The 14,989-nt window shown below is 38.8% G+C and overlaps 1 protein-coding gene across 13 annotated transcripts in view; it reads right to left on the reverse strand.

Moving 5' to 3' along the window:
- Nucleotides 1-14,989, reverse strand: part of SYNJ1 (synaptojanin 1) — a 99,777-nt gene that overhangs the window by 73,286 nt on the left and 11,502 nt on the right. The gene's annotated exons all lie outside the window — the stretch shown is intronic.

Genomic DNA, 14,989 nt, shown 5'->3' on the forward strand with positions numbered 1-14,989 from the left:
TGATTCTGAAAGGACAAAAGTCTGGTCTTTGCCTTGATTTATTTCTTCTGCTATAAAGTTAACGTTATCTTGCTAATGAATATAAACCACAGAATAATTTTCCTAAGACAGGCTATTATGATTATTCTATTGAGAAGAAAAAACAACAACAAAAAATCAAATCCTGAAACGTTAAAGAAAAAACCTTCCTAGCACTTAGCAATTACACATTAAAAATTTCACAAAGAACCAAAGAAATATTAACAACCAGTATTTCAAAGGACAAATACAAATAATACATCCCACAGTCTACAGTTGATCCTTGAGAAAGATACCTTCCTTTCCTTCCAGGTTTCTTTCCTTCTTTGCTTCTTTCCCTTTTCCATTATCTACACCACACTCAACTCACCTCCTGGCTGACTGGTTCATACCTTATTTACTTCTTATCTCTTACACTTATCCCCTTTCCTTTATCTACAAAATAGGATGTTTGGCAACACTGACGTGTTCCACGTTAGAAAATCATGTAAGTAGATACTTATGACTGTCTCATTTCCTGTCCATCTTTATTGCCAACAAAAGGGCTCTTCTCTGCCTACTGCTTTGCCTAATACTCCTTTGTTCTTTGCATCAGAGATCTTCTACTTTGCCTGAAGCTCTTCTCCAGAGTCCTATAGAACATCTCACTTTCCCTGCCTGCTTCACCTCTTTTCAGACCACGTAGGCTTAAGCCTTCTTCCTAGTGATCTGGCTTCTGCCTTCTGATGAGTTTTGCTCTGCTAGTTGCAGCACAGGCTAAGACTAACTGACTCAATCACTCAATTAGCTGATATTTTCACGATTCTCTAACATGTTCATTATTAAGTGTGGGCCATTAGCAAACCACCCAGTATGAAATTAGGGAGTGGAGATTCGCTAACCCATTAAAGTGATGAGGATTTATATTTCATTCTGTATTCCTTGAGTTCCTATTATTATTACATCTTATGTTTATACAACAGTTGATCCTAACATTCCATGACAAGCAACCCAAATGTAAAACATTACAATATAAACTTTAATTACATTTTATAAAGCAAAATAGAATTGCCTTCTAAATACTGCCTCGTTAAGAGTACCATATGTACTGTAAACATTAGAGAGACTTGTTATACCTCTCAGGACAGAAGGCATGACTTCCAGGATAAATATTATTCTAGAGTTTTACAAGTTATATGCCATATACATTTAAAATACAATCACTAATATAGTAATATAGAAAGTACTAGATATATCCATTTCAGCAGCAATCATCATTTGGGTTCAAATGCCAGGAGGCAGTAGGAGTTAAGAAGAAAATATAGTTTTATTTTTATTTTTATTTTTTTTTTGAGACAGAGGCTGGAGTGCAGTGGCACAATCACAGCTCAATGCAGCCTTGACCTCCAGGGCTCAAGTAATCCTCCCACCTCAGCCTCCCAAGGAGCTGGGACTACAGGCATGTGCCACTATGTCCAGCTATTTTTTTTTATTTTTTATTTTTGTAGAGATACAGTTTCTCTACGTTGCCCAGGCTGGTTGGAAACTCTCGGGCTCAAGCAATCCTCCTGTCTGAGCCTCTCAAAGTGCTAGGATTACAGGCATGAGCAAAAAACATATTCTTAACATTAAGTCACCACCTTCCTTTAGAAAACAGAAAAGTCATTCTATAACTTAAATTACCACGTAACAAAATGTTCTCTCTTCTAATAATGCATAATAACTATCTTCTCATTAATTACACTCCAAATACATGAACGTATGTCTCTCAGGACTGATGAAGGCCCATCTATTAGACTATCATCTAATTCAAACATGCAAACAAATGCCTTGCAGTTTAGTTATTTACATGTTTGTATTCTATTCGGACACTCAGGAAACAGGATACACACACACCCACACACACACCTTAAAGTGCATACTCTTAGAGCCAAAGGTACTTTTAACTCCAGACACTCCAAATTTCTTAAGAGAAAACAGTATCTTCTTCATAAATATATTTGTATCTGAAGGACAGTAGATGTTTCCCTATTTTACGATATATGCTTCAAAGGTTTTGAGTAGACTGGAAGGAGGCCCAGTAATGGCCACTAGGAGAAGAAGGATGGCCTGTGCAAGAAGCTGAAGCTAGAGGCAGGGGAAAAGGGCGTCCACTTGTGGGAGGGGCCGCCTGGCATGAGTTCCTGAAGTCTGACTAGGGTGAGGAGAGGACTGTCCACCCATGGGTGTTAGGGGCACCCCGGCATGGTAAGTTAGAGCTTGAGAGGGATGGGGAAGGCAGGGTTTTGAAGTGCCAGTGGGGTAAGGAGGGCACCTATGCAGTGGAGGAGGCTACATTGGCAATAGGAGAGTGGTTATCTATGGGGTATGATCAAGGATAATGAGAGCCAGGTTTCTCACTGTCAGAGAAGGTACTCACAAATGCAAACAGAGAAACTAGAATGGACAGTGTTGATTAGAATTGGAGTTACCAGGCCGGGTATGGTGGCTCACGTCTGTAATCCCAGCACTTTGGGGGGCCCAGGTGGGCGGATTACGAGGTCAAGAGATTGAGACCATCCTGGCCAACATGGTGAAACCCTGTCTCTACGAAAAACACAAAAAATTAGCCAGGTGTGGTGGCAGGCACCTGTAGTCCCAGCTACTCGGGAAGCTGAGGCAGGAGAATCACTTGAACCTGGGAGGCGTAGGTTGCAGTGAACCGAGATTGCACCACTGCACTCCAGCTTGGTGACAGAGTGAGACTCCGTCTCAAAAAAAAAAAAGAATTGGAGTTACCAGTGTTTTCTAGATAGACTAAAGACAGACAAAAAGATAGAAACATAGATATAAGTATATATGTCATATACATATATAGTTACATATACTCCTTAGCACTAGCCACTGAGCAGACCCAGGATCTACAATACTCTGACAGCAATGTGCATACCTAGCATACTTTGGCTTCTACATACCATTCTCCACTAAAAGGAACTACTAGCATTCCTTGGAGAAATGGTTGATTCCAGGGCAAAGGCAGGGACAAAATGAGCCTAAAACATAGTATTGTGCCAAAAAGTAAGCAAGTGTTCAAAGGATAATTGAGATATGTCACAAACATGCAGAAGGCAGCTTGAAGGGGCTTCTACTGGTGAAATCCAGGACAATTTGAGCATCAAAATAAATAATAAGAGTAATGGATTATAAGCCTATGAATTGAAAGTCTCATGAGGAATGGGCAAAACAATTATAAAGGGAAAAAAAGTCTTCCCGACATGCCTAGCAAACCATCACCTTTATCAAGTAATCAAAGTGAACACCAACAGGGGCCTGGCACAGTGGCTCACGCCTGTAATCCCAGCACTTCGGGAAGCTGATGCAGAAGGACCCCTTGAACCCAGGAGTTCGAGACCAGCCTGGGCAACGTGGCGAGACCCTGTCTCTACAAAAAAATATAAAAATTATCCAGGTGTGGTGGCATGCACCTGGGGTCCCAACTACTCAGGAGGCTGTGGCGGGAAGGTTGATTGAGCCTGGGAAGTCAAGGCTGCAGTGAGCTGAGATCATGCCACTGTACTCCAGCCTAGCCGACAGAGTGAAACCCTGTCTCAACAACAACAACAGCAAACCAAAGTGAACATCAACAGTAAGAGGACAAGTCAAAACTGTGAGCCACTTGTCAAGACACAATGAAAAGAGCACCATTGCTGCAATACTCCTGCCAGAGGTGAATAACCTTAATCTACGCATGAGCCATCAGACAGACCCAAAGTGAGGGAGAATCTACAAAGTAACTGGTTTTCACTTTCAACATTTTTAAGGCCACAAATGTCACAGATCGAGAAATTTTTCCATTTAAGGAGACTAAAGAGACATGACAACAAAATAAAATGTACACATCTGAACTGGATCCTTTTGCTATAAAAGACATTGTTGGGGCAATTGGTAAAAATTGAAGAGAGGATAAGGATTAGATAGCCGTAATACATCACTGTTAATTTTATGATAGTTTTACAAGAGAATGTCTTTCTAGGAAATACACAGCAAAGTATTTGGGGGTGATGGGGCATCATGTCAGCAACCTATTCTTAAAAAGTCCAGAGAATCCACTCAGTTCTGGGGCAAAAAAAAAAAAAAAAGAAGTCCAGAGGAAAAAAAGTTATTTGTACTATACTTCAACCTTTCTTTATGTTTTAAATTGCTGCAAAATTAAAATTTTTTCAATGTAACCAGCAAAAATAATTTTTAAAAATACATATACTTATTCCCAGATAAAGAAGCTTTTATCTCTGACGTTAATAAGGTAAACTCTTCTAAATACCTTGTTATTCCCTCCCTGTACATTTTTTTAATGGGGAAAAAAGATTTCCTTATTTTATGAGACTCCATAAAATTCACAAAAATACATGATGGAAGGGTGATGAACCTAATTAAATTTCTGCCCCACTTCTCTGAGAATTTAATTCCAGAAAATTATTTTAGAATCTTCTACTATAAAGAGATTATTTAAAATAAGAAAGGCTATATACAACATTACATAAAATAATATGTATAATCTTTAGATAAAATACAGCACTTGGAAATATTTTACAATCATCACCATCATTCTTTTTCCCTTAATAATCTCCCTTGCATCCCATGCTTCAGCCAAAATGAATAATTTTGTTGCCCACATGTTCCACATTCTCTTCCCTTTCTCCCTTTTTTCATACTGTTGTTTCATCTGGACCAACCTTTAATCATCTTTGTATTTCCAAATATTACCTATCCTTCAGTTCCAAATTAAAACACCACTTCCCTTCCCAAAGATTTTCCCTGATCACTCTAGCTGGAGGTAAATCTTTCTCCTATTTTATACTATAGTTACATGTAAACTAGTAACAACAGAAACTAAGTCTTATTTCTTTTTCCTTTTTTTTTTTTTGAGACAGGATCTCACTCTATCACCCACCCTGGAGTACAGTGGCACAATCATGACTCACTGTAACCTCAAGCTCCTGGGCTCAAGTGATCCTCCTGCCTCAGCCTCCTTCCTGAGTAGCTAGGACTATAGGCACTAATACTACAGGACTACTACTGAGTAGTATTAGGACTACAGGTACGTGCCACCATACCTGGTTAATTTTTATTTTTTGTAGAGACAGGGTCTTTCTATGTTGCCCAGGCTGGTCTGAAACTTCTGGCTTCAAGTGATCCTCCTGCCTTGGCCTCCCAAAGTACTGGGATTACAGGCATGAGCAACTGCACCTAGCCTCATTTCCTTATATCTCAACACAATACCTAACCTAACACAGAGACTCTGAATGGAACACTGCAATTGCTGATTAAATATTCATCTAATAGACAAAAACAAATGGAAAGGTTGTGCATTAAAGAACATGTTTTGCTAATTTAAAAATAATATATAAAGTGGATCATCTGAGGTTGGGAGATCGAAACCAGCCTGGCCATCATGGTGAAACCCCGTCTCTACTAAAAAAAACAAAAATTAGGTGGGCGTGATGATGCATGTCTGTAATCCCAGCTACTTGGGAGGCTGAGGCAGGAGAACTGCTTGAGCCTGGGAGGCGGAGGTTGCAGTGAGCCAAGATGTGCCACTGCACTCCAGCCTGGGTGACACAGTGAGACTCCATCTCAAAAAAGAGGTAAAACATTTTACTTTATCATTGAAAGTATTTGAATGCCCTCATTACTGAGATTCACATTCAACAACTCCTCAGTTACGTCTGGAAACTTTCAAATGTGTATGTCTGTGGCAGGGAGTAGTAAGGTGGGGGTGGGAAATACAGGCATTGTTAAATGGTTGCTAACCAGGGTTTAAAATACTGAAGTTTATGAAGTGGCAGGGTGTGTAGGGAGCTCAGAGGAAACAAACTGAAAGAATGAGCGGAAATGAAAGTTCGGAAGATACAGTGTTAGGGAGGAAGTTCAGGTCACTTTCCTGCTAGTGCAGTCTTTCAAGGCATCCACTGCACTTTCAATGAACGGAATAAACTCCCTTTTGTGAAGAGGTATTTTTTCCCCCTCCAATTCATGGTGGTTATTAAACAAACGAGATGCTAGGCAAAACAAACCTTTCTTTGTAAGTTACTGATTTCTAACCATAAGTAGGTAGGAATGTCCCAGAAGAGAATTGCTTTCGGAGTGATTCTGAGCCCATCAAGATCGACAGCAGTTCAGGTGAGGTAAGGCGGCCTGCACCGCATTAGTTCACATGCTGAACACATACGCTAAAGCAAATTCCAACTTCTAAAGTTTCTGCTATAACACCTCAGGAATAAATAGTACCTAACTCCCTCTATAGCTTATTTTAAAGGAAAAGACTATTTTTCCCATGTCATACTCAACACCATCTTTCATTTATACCTTTTCTTAGGTACCTTTTTTTTTTTTTCATTTGATACCAACTCTTTATTAGAAAAGAAAAACTTCTTTGTGGGCCCAAAAAGAATCATTTTGCTGGGTGTGGTGGCTCACGCCTGTAATCCTAACACTTTAAGAGGCCAAGCAAGTGGATTGCTTGAACCCAAGAGTTCAACACCATCCTAGGCAAGATAGCAAGACCCCACCTCTAAAAAATAAAAAATAAAGGTGGAATAATATGTAACAGGTGAGGGATAACCAAAACTTGCCATATAAAGACAATAAGAAGATTTTAACAATTAACAAGATTAATTTTTCAATGGCTTATTAATCACAGAACAATTAAAAAGCTAAATAAAAACCAATCTTACTTATGTATTAGAAATATATTTCAATTCACCCATGGATCCAACACGCTTTTAGACAGTAAAATTTTTACTGACTTAAGAAAAAACACTGCCGGTTGGGCACAGTGGCTCACGCCTATAATCCCAGCACTTTGGGAGGCCCAAGGTGGGTGGCTCACTGAGGTCAGGAGTTCGAAACCAGCATGGTGAAACCCTGTCTCTACTAAAAATACAAAAATTAGCAGGGCGTGGTGGCGCACAACTGTAGTCCCAGCTAGTCAGGAGGCTACGGCAGGAGAATCACTTGAAGCCGGCAGGCGAAGGTAGTAGTGAGCCAAGATCACACCACTGCCTTTCCACCCTGGGCGACACAGCAAGACTCTGTCTCAAAAAAAAAAAAAAAAAAAAAGAAAGAAATTTTATGGAGTTTTTTTTTTTTTTTTGAGACAGAGTCTCACTCTTGTCACCTAGGCTAGAGTGCAGTGACGCGATCTTGGCTCACTGTAACCTTCGCCTCCTGGGTTCAAGCAATTCTCCTGCCTCAGCCTCTCGAGTAGCTGGGATTACAGGCGCCCACCAACACGCCCAGCTAATTTTTGTATTTTTAGTAGAGATGGGGTTTCACCATTTTGGCTAGGCTGGTCTTGAACTCCTGACCTCCGGTGATCCTCCCACCTTGGCCTCCCAAAGTGCTGGGATTATAGGCGTAAGCCATGGTGTCCAGCCAAAAACACTGCCTATTAAACTCATGTACTTATGTTATGCTTAAGGAGTATTGACAGAATTCTCACTGCCATGTGTTTCATGTGAAAGAAATGGAAATCAGGTGGGGTGTGGTGGCTCATGCCTGTAATCCCAGCACTTTGGGAGGCCAAGGTGGGAGGATCACTTGAGGTCAGGAGTTTGAGACTAGCCTGGCCAACATGGTAAAAAACCCATCTCTACTACAAAAAATACAAAAATTAGCCGGGCATGGTTGCAGACACCTGTAATCCCAGCTACTTGGAAGGCTAAGGCATAAAAGCTCGAACCCAGGAGGTTGAGGTTGCAGTGAGCCAAGATTACATCATTGTACTCCAGCCTGAGTGACAGAAAAAGACGCCTTCTCAAAATAAATAAATAAAAACATAAATAAATAAATAAATAAATAAGGAGGGAGAGATAGTAGGTAGAAATATAGAAAAACAAAAGTGTCCATGAGTTGATATTATGGAGGCTAGGTGACATATGTAACAGTTACACTATTTCTCCAAATAAAATGTTAAAAAAATTATTACATTCTTTGAACTACTGGATAAATTCAGAAAGGAGAGAGATAACTCTGGCCAATTATCTTGAGACAGCCAGAAGCTACTGGAATTCTAAGGATCAGAGAAGAACTTTTCTCTAATTACCCTAGACCAGGAGTGCATTAGCCAAAAGTTCAACAGACATTTGAACTTTTTTTTTTTTCCCCAGACAGGATCTCTCACTCTCACCCAAGCCTGAGTGCAGTGGCATGATCATAGCTCACTGTAACCTGAAACCCCTGGGCTCAAGCGATTCTCCCGCCTCGACCTTCCAAAGTGCTGGGATTATAAGTGTGAGCCATTGCACCTGATTGATTTGGACTTTTATAAACTTCAAAGGGACTAGTAAGTCCTACAGTCTTTAGAATGGCCCCATAGCCCACACTTCCCAAGGCTCTCAAACACTCATCAAATAGTAAATATATAATAAATTAAGAAAGGAGAAGATTTAGTAATTCCAGAATGGAGGCCTTAGGAAGGGTAAATATTGTTATACCCTGCCATCAATGTTTTCCTTATATTCTTCCTAAATAATTTAGTTTTAATATTCTACCTGTTGAAATGGAAACTATCCTTGGAAAATAATAAGTTTGTTTTTGCTCATTATCACAGAAGTTAGGAAATATTTAAAACTATATAAAGCCATGAAGTAGTAATATCCTACATCTTAATTCAGATAACTCAACTCCTTCCTTATTTTAGTTTTGTGCATGTTTTCAAACTTCTTTTAACCGAACAAATTCATGCATGACTGAAGGGAGCTCCAACCTACAACTTTTCCTCGTTAAGCTACTGGAAGGTAACAAAAATAGAAACGGTAGAGGTGGTCTATTTATAGACTACAGAAAACACTCAGAGTATAAATACATCAATTGTTCTCTATCAAAATTTAACATATCAATTGTGCTCTATCATATTATTTGACATCTTCCACCTTTTTCTTTTTTCTGGAGTGACTTACTTTTTTTTTTTTTTGAGATGGAGTCTCGCTCTGTCGCCAGGCTGGAGTGCAGTGGTGTGATCTTGGCTCACTGCAACCTTCACCTCCTGTGTTCAAGCAATTCTTCTGCCTCAGCCTCCAGAGTAGCTGGGACTACAGGCGCGTGCCACCATGCCCAGCTAATTTTTGTATTTTTAGTAGAAACGGGGTTTCACCTGGTTGGCCAGGATGGTCTCGATCTCTTGACCTCGTGATCTGCCCACCTCAGCCTCCCAGAGTGCTGGGATTACAGGTGTGAGCCACCGCGCCCAGCAATGACTTATAATACTATGTCATGTGACATAACTGGCATTATTCAGCATTGTTGTATTACAACCTCGTTTCTCAAATTAGAATTTAAGGCAAATAATGAAGTATTAGGATCAAATATAAAAATTCAGATGAAGACATAATCATATACCTATTTCTTGATTTTCATGAGTTGTGGCTCTAAAAGAGAGGCTTGTTAAACATAACATAGTTGTCGCATGATAATCACACCTGCATTGCTAACTCTACATCTGAACAGAAAAGAAACAAAATTAACTTCTTATCCAAGAGCAGTAGGTAACTTAAATGTCGCTTTCATTTTACTTTAAAAGTATTTTCAGGATTAAATTTAAATGTAAATTTCTCCAACTTCTGATGAATTATAATAATTTAAGCTAAATAATAAAGCCATCCAAACGAAGGGCCTACTATCCAATGTCAACATTCTGCTGTGGGTCAAACCTTGCAGTCTGAGAATACACTGTTCTTCCCCAGCTGATACAGAAGACTAAGCTAACGAAGGTCAATAACAATGTAAAAATAAGACTGCATGTTAGAATGATCTCTCTAGAACCACAATTTGCCTGTGGTTGCATGCACTGCAGTTTGTGGTGAGCTTATTTGCATGCAGACAGCACTTTGGTATAGAACCAGAGAACCTCCTGTATGAGGATCCTAGAGATCATGTAATCCAAGCTTCTCATTTTCAGAAGAAAAAGAGTAGAGATTACATCATTCATCCAAGATCACATAACTAGCTGGCAGTAAAGCTTCTTTCCATTTCATCATATATAAAGAGAAAAATTATTTTAAAAGGAAAAGGTTTCTCTTACAAAAGTAATTAAAATTCCAGCTGAAAGACATTAAACTATCTAAATTAATGTCCTATTTAAACTTCACATTCCAATCTTGGTGACATTTAAGGAAAAAAAAAAAAACTTTCATTCATTCACGCAAGAAGTATTTATTGAATGCCTACCATGCACCAGGCCCCTGGCAAGGTTCTAGGAATAAAAACAGTCCGTACCGTGACACCTTCAGATTAGGAAGACAGGTATTATATAACCATACAAATAAAAATTATAAATTATAGTAAGTACTATAATGGAGTTCCAACAGATTACAATGGGAGAACCTAATTTAAAATTGTTTGTTGGAGGAGGACAATGATTAGAATAAACCTCACTGAGGAAGTGACCTTTATAGTGAGACAGGAAGGCTAGCCAAATAAACGGTGGAGATAAAAATGTTTCAGGCGACATACGTATATACTGTGATCCAGCAATTCCATTCCTAAGAATATAGCCCACAGAAATGTGTACATATATGTACCAAAAAACATGTACAAGGATGTTCATACTTGTGTCATTTATAATAGCAAAATTGGAAATAAAGCAAATGTCAACAAAACAGCTAAATATTTTAATATTCATAAAATGGACTACACTGCAACAAATATGAGTAAACTACTGCCACTTGCTACAACATAGATGATTTCCCATATATCAACATGGATGATTTCATTGAGTGAAAGGAGCTAGATACCAAAGAATACACAGAGAATTACTCCATTTATGTTAAGTTGAAAAACACTTAAAACTATTCCATGATGTAAGAGGTCTGAATAGTGATTATCTTTGCAGATCATAATAAAGATAACTGGGAAGGAGCATGAGGGGATTATTCTCTGGAAAGCTCTCTGGTATGCTAGTAATAATGTTCTATTTCTCAACCCAGTTGTGGTAATAAGGGTATGTTCATTCTATAATAATATATCAAGCTGTATGTTTAAGATTTATATACTTTTCTACATGTATTATAATTTAAAAAGCTTATTATTTAAAAAAAATACATTTGAGCAGACGGAACAGCATATGTACAGACCCTGACGCCAGAATTTGGTACATTCAGAACTGAAAGGCGGCCAATGAGGTTAGAACATAGAAACCAAGAGGTAAAGTGGTAACAGGTTGAAGAGGGAAGCAGAAACTCGATTTTATTGTAGGTCATCTTAGAGTTTAGATTTTAACTTCAGTGGCCAATCACTGAAGAGTATTAGGCAGGGGATTAATAAGATCTAAACCATGTTTTTTAAAAGACTGGGGTGTAGGTGTGGTAAGTAGAAGCAGAGGGACCAGTTAAGGAGGGAATTGTAATGATCCATGAAAGAGACAACAGTGTCTTGATTGAAACAGAGCCAGCTAAATGCAGGCAGTTGCATGGAATCTCAAGGAAATTAAGAGGAGGAATTGACTAGACTTGGTAATAGAGAGAATGTGTGAAATGTGAGGGGAAGAGGTGTTGAGGATGATTCTTAAGTTGTTTGAAACAACCTGGTAGATGGAGTGCAATCCATTGAGATAAGGGAGACTGAAGGAAAGATCAGGTTTGAGGATATGCAGTGGTTGATAAGACCATCAACACGGTACCTATTCCAACTCTTCCTCATTTGGTAGCCACCAAACAGTTTGTGATACTATGGAAATCACAGAAATTTCTACCTTCTTCTGCCAATGATCTACCTGATGCAAACAGCACATGATATCTCAACAGTCATTTTTGGTTCAGGAATACACAAACACTCAATACAGTGCAAGGGGAAGTGCATTTTCCTTTTTTGGGTTCTAACCCGCTATCTGAGTTTCAAAAAGCTGGATCTCAATTGTGTCATCCAACATAATTATTCAACCCAGCTCTGTATCAATCCCACGTCACTTTGCCACAACTAAAAATCTGAAAACTGTACTTTCTACTCCATTCTCTAAGAGAATTGATAAAACTGGGAACAAGATAGGCCAAAGATATATTCCCAATGCTAACCAAGGAAAGACAACTAATGAGCACTAAGGTACAACCAGCTAGAAATTTACTTAATTATAAGATTCTGGAATTTAAAAATAAAAACAAAAAGAGGCCGGGCACGGTGGCTCACGCCTTTAACCCCAGCATTTTGGGGAGCTGAGGCAGGTGGATCACTTGATGTCAGGAGTTCAAGACCAGCCTGGCCAGTAAGTTGAAACCCTGTCTCTAATAAAGAGATACAAAAATCAGCTGGGCATGGTGATGCACACCCGTAATTTCAGCTACTCGGGAGGCTGAGGCAGGAGAATCACCTGAACCCAGGAGGTTGAGGTTACAGTGAGCCAAGATCATGCCACTGCACTCCAGCCTGGGCAACAAAGTGAGACTCTGTCTCAAAAAAAAAAAAAAAAATTGAAAAAAGAAGATTCATTCTACTTATAGTTCACACATGGTCCACAGGATATTAAATGATTTTGTTTATCTATATTTCAGCAACACATTCAAGAGATTACAGCAATCCTATGGTCCACAAATGAACAGAATGAAACATAACTCATAATAAATATTTATTGCTAAGAGCTAGTTATATAAGTAAACACACCTTTATATATAAAAAGTTAAATAAGACTATAATGAAATAGAAACACAAAATTTTAATAAGTACATTTAACATATAGAAATATTTAATGTTTTGAGACAATAAAGTTTTTTTTTAATTTTTTTCTTTTCACTGACTCAGTTGGCCCAGAATTATCCAGGAATTTCAAGGGTCTAAAATTTTTTCATTCTGAACTGAGGAAGTAATGAGTATCCAACCAAGAAGAATTTATATATCTCTCCAAATGCCAAATTTATTTTCTCCAAGTGCCAAATCATTCATCATTTGGTTCAGTAGCTATGAAATGCAACCCAATGTGAATGCATGTGCTCACATACGTAACACTACTGATCAGCAATGGCTTATATTTATAAACTCTATTTAAGCTGGAAAAAGATAAAATACAAATTCTTATTAACAACCATTAAAACACTCAAAGCAAATTTTAATTGTCACCAGTAAAAATGATATGCAATTTTTAAAACTATACTTCCTTTTGATACTCTACAAGGCTAACCAATTGCACTAGCCCATTCCACTCTTTATTGCTTCTTTCACTTTGTATGCTTCTTTCAAAATTTCACTGATTCAGACTTTATAATCTCAAAAGTTTTGAAAATGTTGGTATTGGATACTAAGAAAGGTAATACTACAATATTAAACTGCTACTCATAATTAGCTCATATTTTTTCAACCTTCGAATGTCTGAAAAGTCTTTACATCTTCATTTGTGGTTGGGTACAAAACTCTAGGTGAATGGTTTGGTTTGGTTTCTTCCTTCCAGTACTTTAAAGATGTTCCCAATGTCCTCTGGCTTGGATTGCTTGCAAAGAAAAGTCTACTATCATTCTTATCTTCACTCTTCTGTAAATGTGTGTCTTTTCTTCCTTGGGCTACTTTTAAGATCTTCTCTGTATCACTGGTAAACAGTAATTTGATCATGTATTTGGGTATAGTGTTCTGCTTTGTGTTCATTTAGCTTCTTGGATATGTGGATTCATAGCTTTCATGAAATTTGCAAAAGTGCCAGCTATTATTTCTTCAAGTATTTTTCTTCCCTACCACCTTCTTTCTGGGATCCACATATTCATGTATATTGGGTCACTGGAAGTCGTCCTGCAGTTCACTGATGCTCTGTGTATTTATTTATTTTAGCCTTTTTTCTCTCTGTATTTTATTTTGGACAGTTTCTATTACTACGTCTTCAAGTTTGCCAATCATTGCTTCTACAATGTCTAATATAGTAATCCCTATCACATCTAGAAGTCTAATTTGGGTCTTTCACTTTTTTTTTTTTTTTAGAGACGGAGTCTTGCTCTGTTGCCCAGACTGGAATGCAATGGCATGCTCTTGGCTCACTGCAACCTCCAACTCCTGGGTTCAAGTAATTCTCCTGCCTCAGCCTCTCGAGTAGCTGGGATTACAGGTGCCTGCCACCACGCCCGGCTAATTTTGTATTTTTAGTAGAGATGGGGTTTCACTATGTTGGCCAGGCTGGCCTTGAACACCTGACCTCAGGTGATCCGCCCACCTCGGCCTCCCAAAGTGCTGGGATTAACAGTGTAAGCCACCGTGCCTGGCCTCTTTCACATTTTTCATATCTCTTCTTAACAGGTTCATTTTTTCCTCTACTTGTTGAACATATGGAGTATATTTATAATAGCTGTTTTAATGTCCTTGTCTATTACAGCATCTGTTTCTACATTTGACTTTGCTCCTTATGAGGTATATTTTCCTATATTCCTGTAAATATTCTTAAACTTCGTTCTGGGATACAGTTATTTGGAAGTTCAGTTACCTGGAAACAGTGGCATCCCTTTGGGTCTTGCTTTTAAGCTTTGTTAGGGAGGGCTGGCGTGGAATTTAGTCTAGGACTACTTTGCCCCTTTACTGAAGCAGTATACCCTTTCCAGTACTCAACCCAATTCTCCATGCAGGACTTCTCCACTCTGGTTGTTAAACATGAACTATTCCCAGCCCTGTGTGAGCTCCAGAAATTTTTCTGCCTACTCCTTTTTGGTGATTCTTTCCCTGCCTCAAATGGTTTCCTTACACACTGGCACCGATCAACACTGAGCTGAAGTCTCAAACGGAGTCCTCTACAGATCTCTGGAGCTCTTTGTGCAACTGTCTCATCTCTAGTACACAGCCCTGAGATTCTGGCTGCCTTGGCCTCCCCATATTCCCTACTCAGGAATCCTGTCAAGCTTTGCTTGAGTGACTCTTCTGCTGCTGTGGCCTGGAAGCTCTCCAGGCAGTAAGCTGGAGCATTCATAAAACCCACCTCATTTGTTTCCCTTCTCTCAGGGGTCAGCATCTTGTGCTGCCTTTTGTTCAAGGTCTGCAAATCATTCCATGTATTTTG

This window comes from Pan paniscus, chromosome 22 (assembly GCF_029289425.2).
Source record: "Pan paniscus chromosome 22, NHGRI_mPanPan1-v2.0_pri, whole genome shotgun sequence".
NCBI lineage: Eukaryota > Metazoa > Chordata > Mammalia > Primates > Hominidae > Pan > Pan paniscus.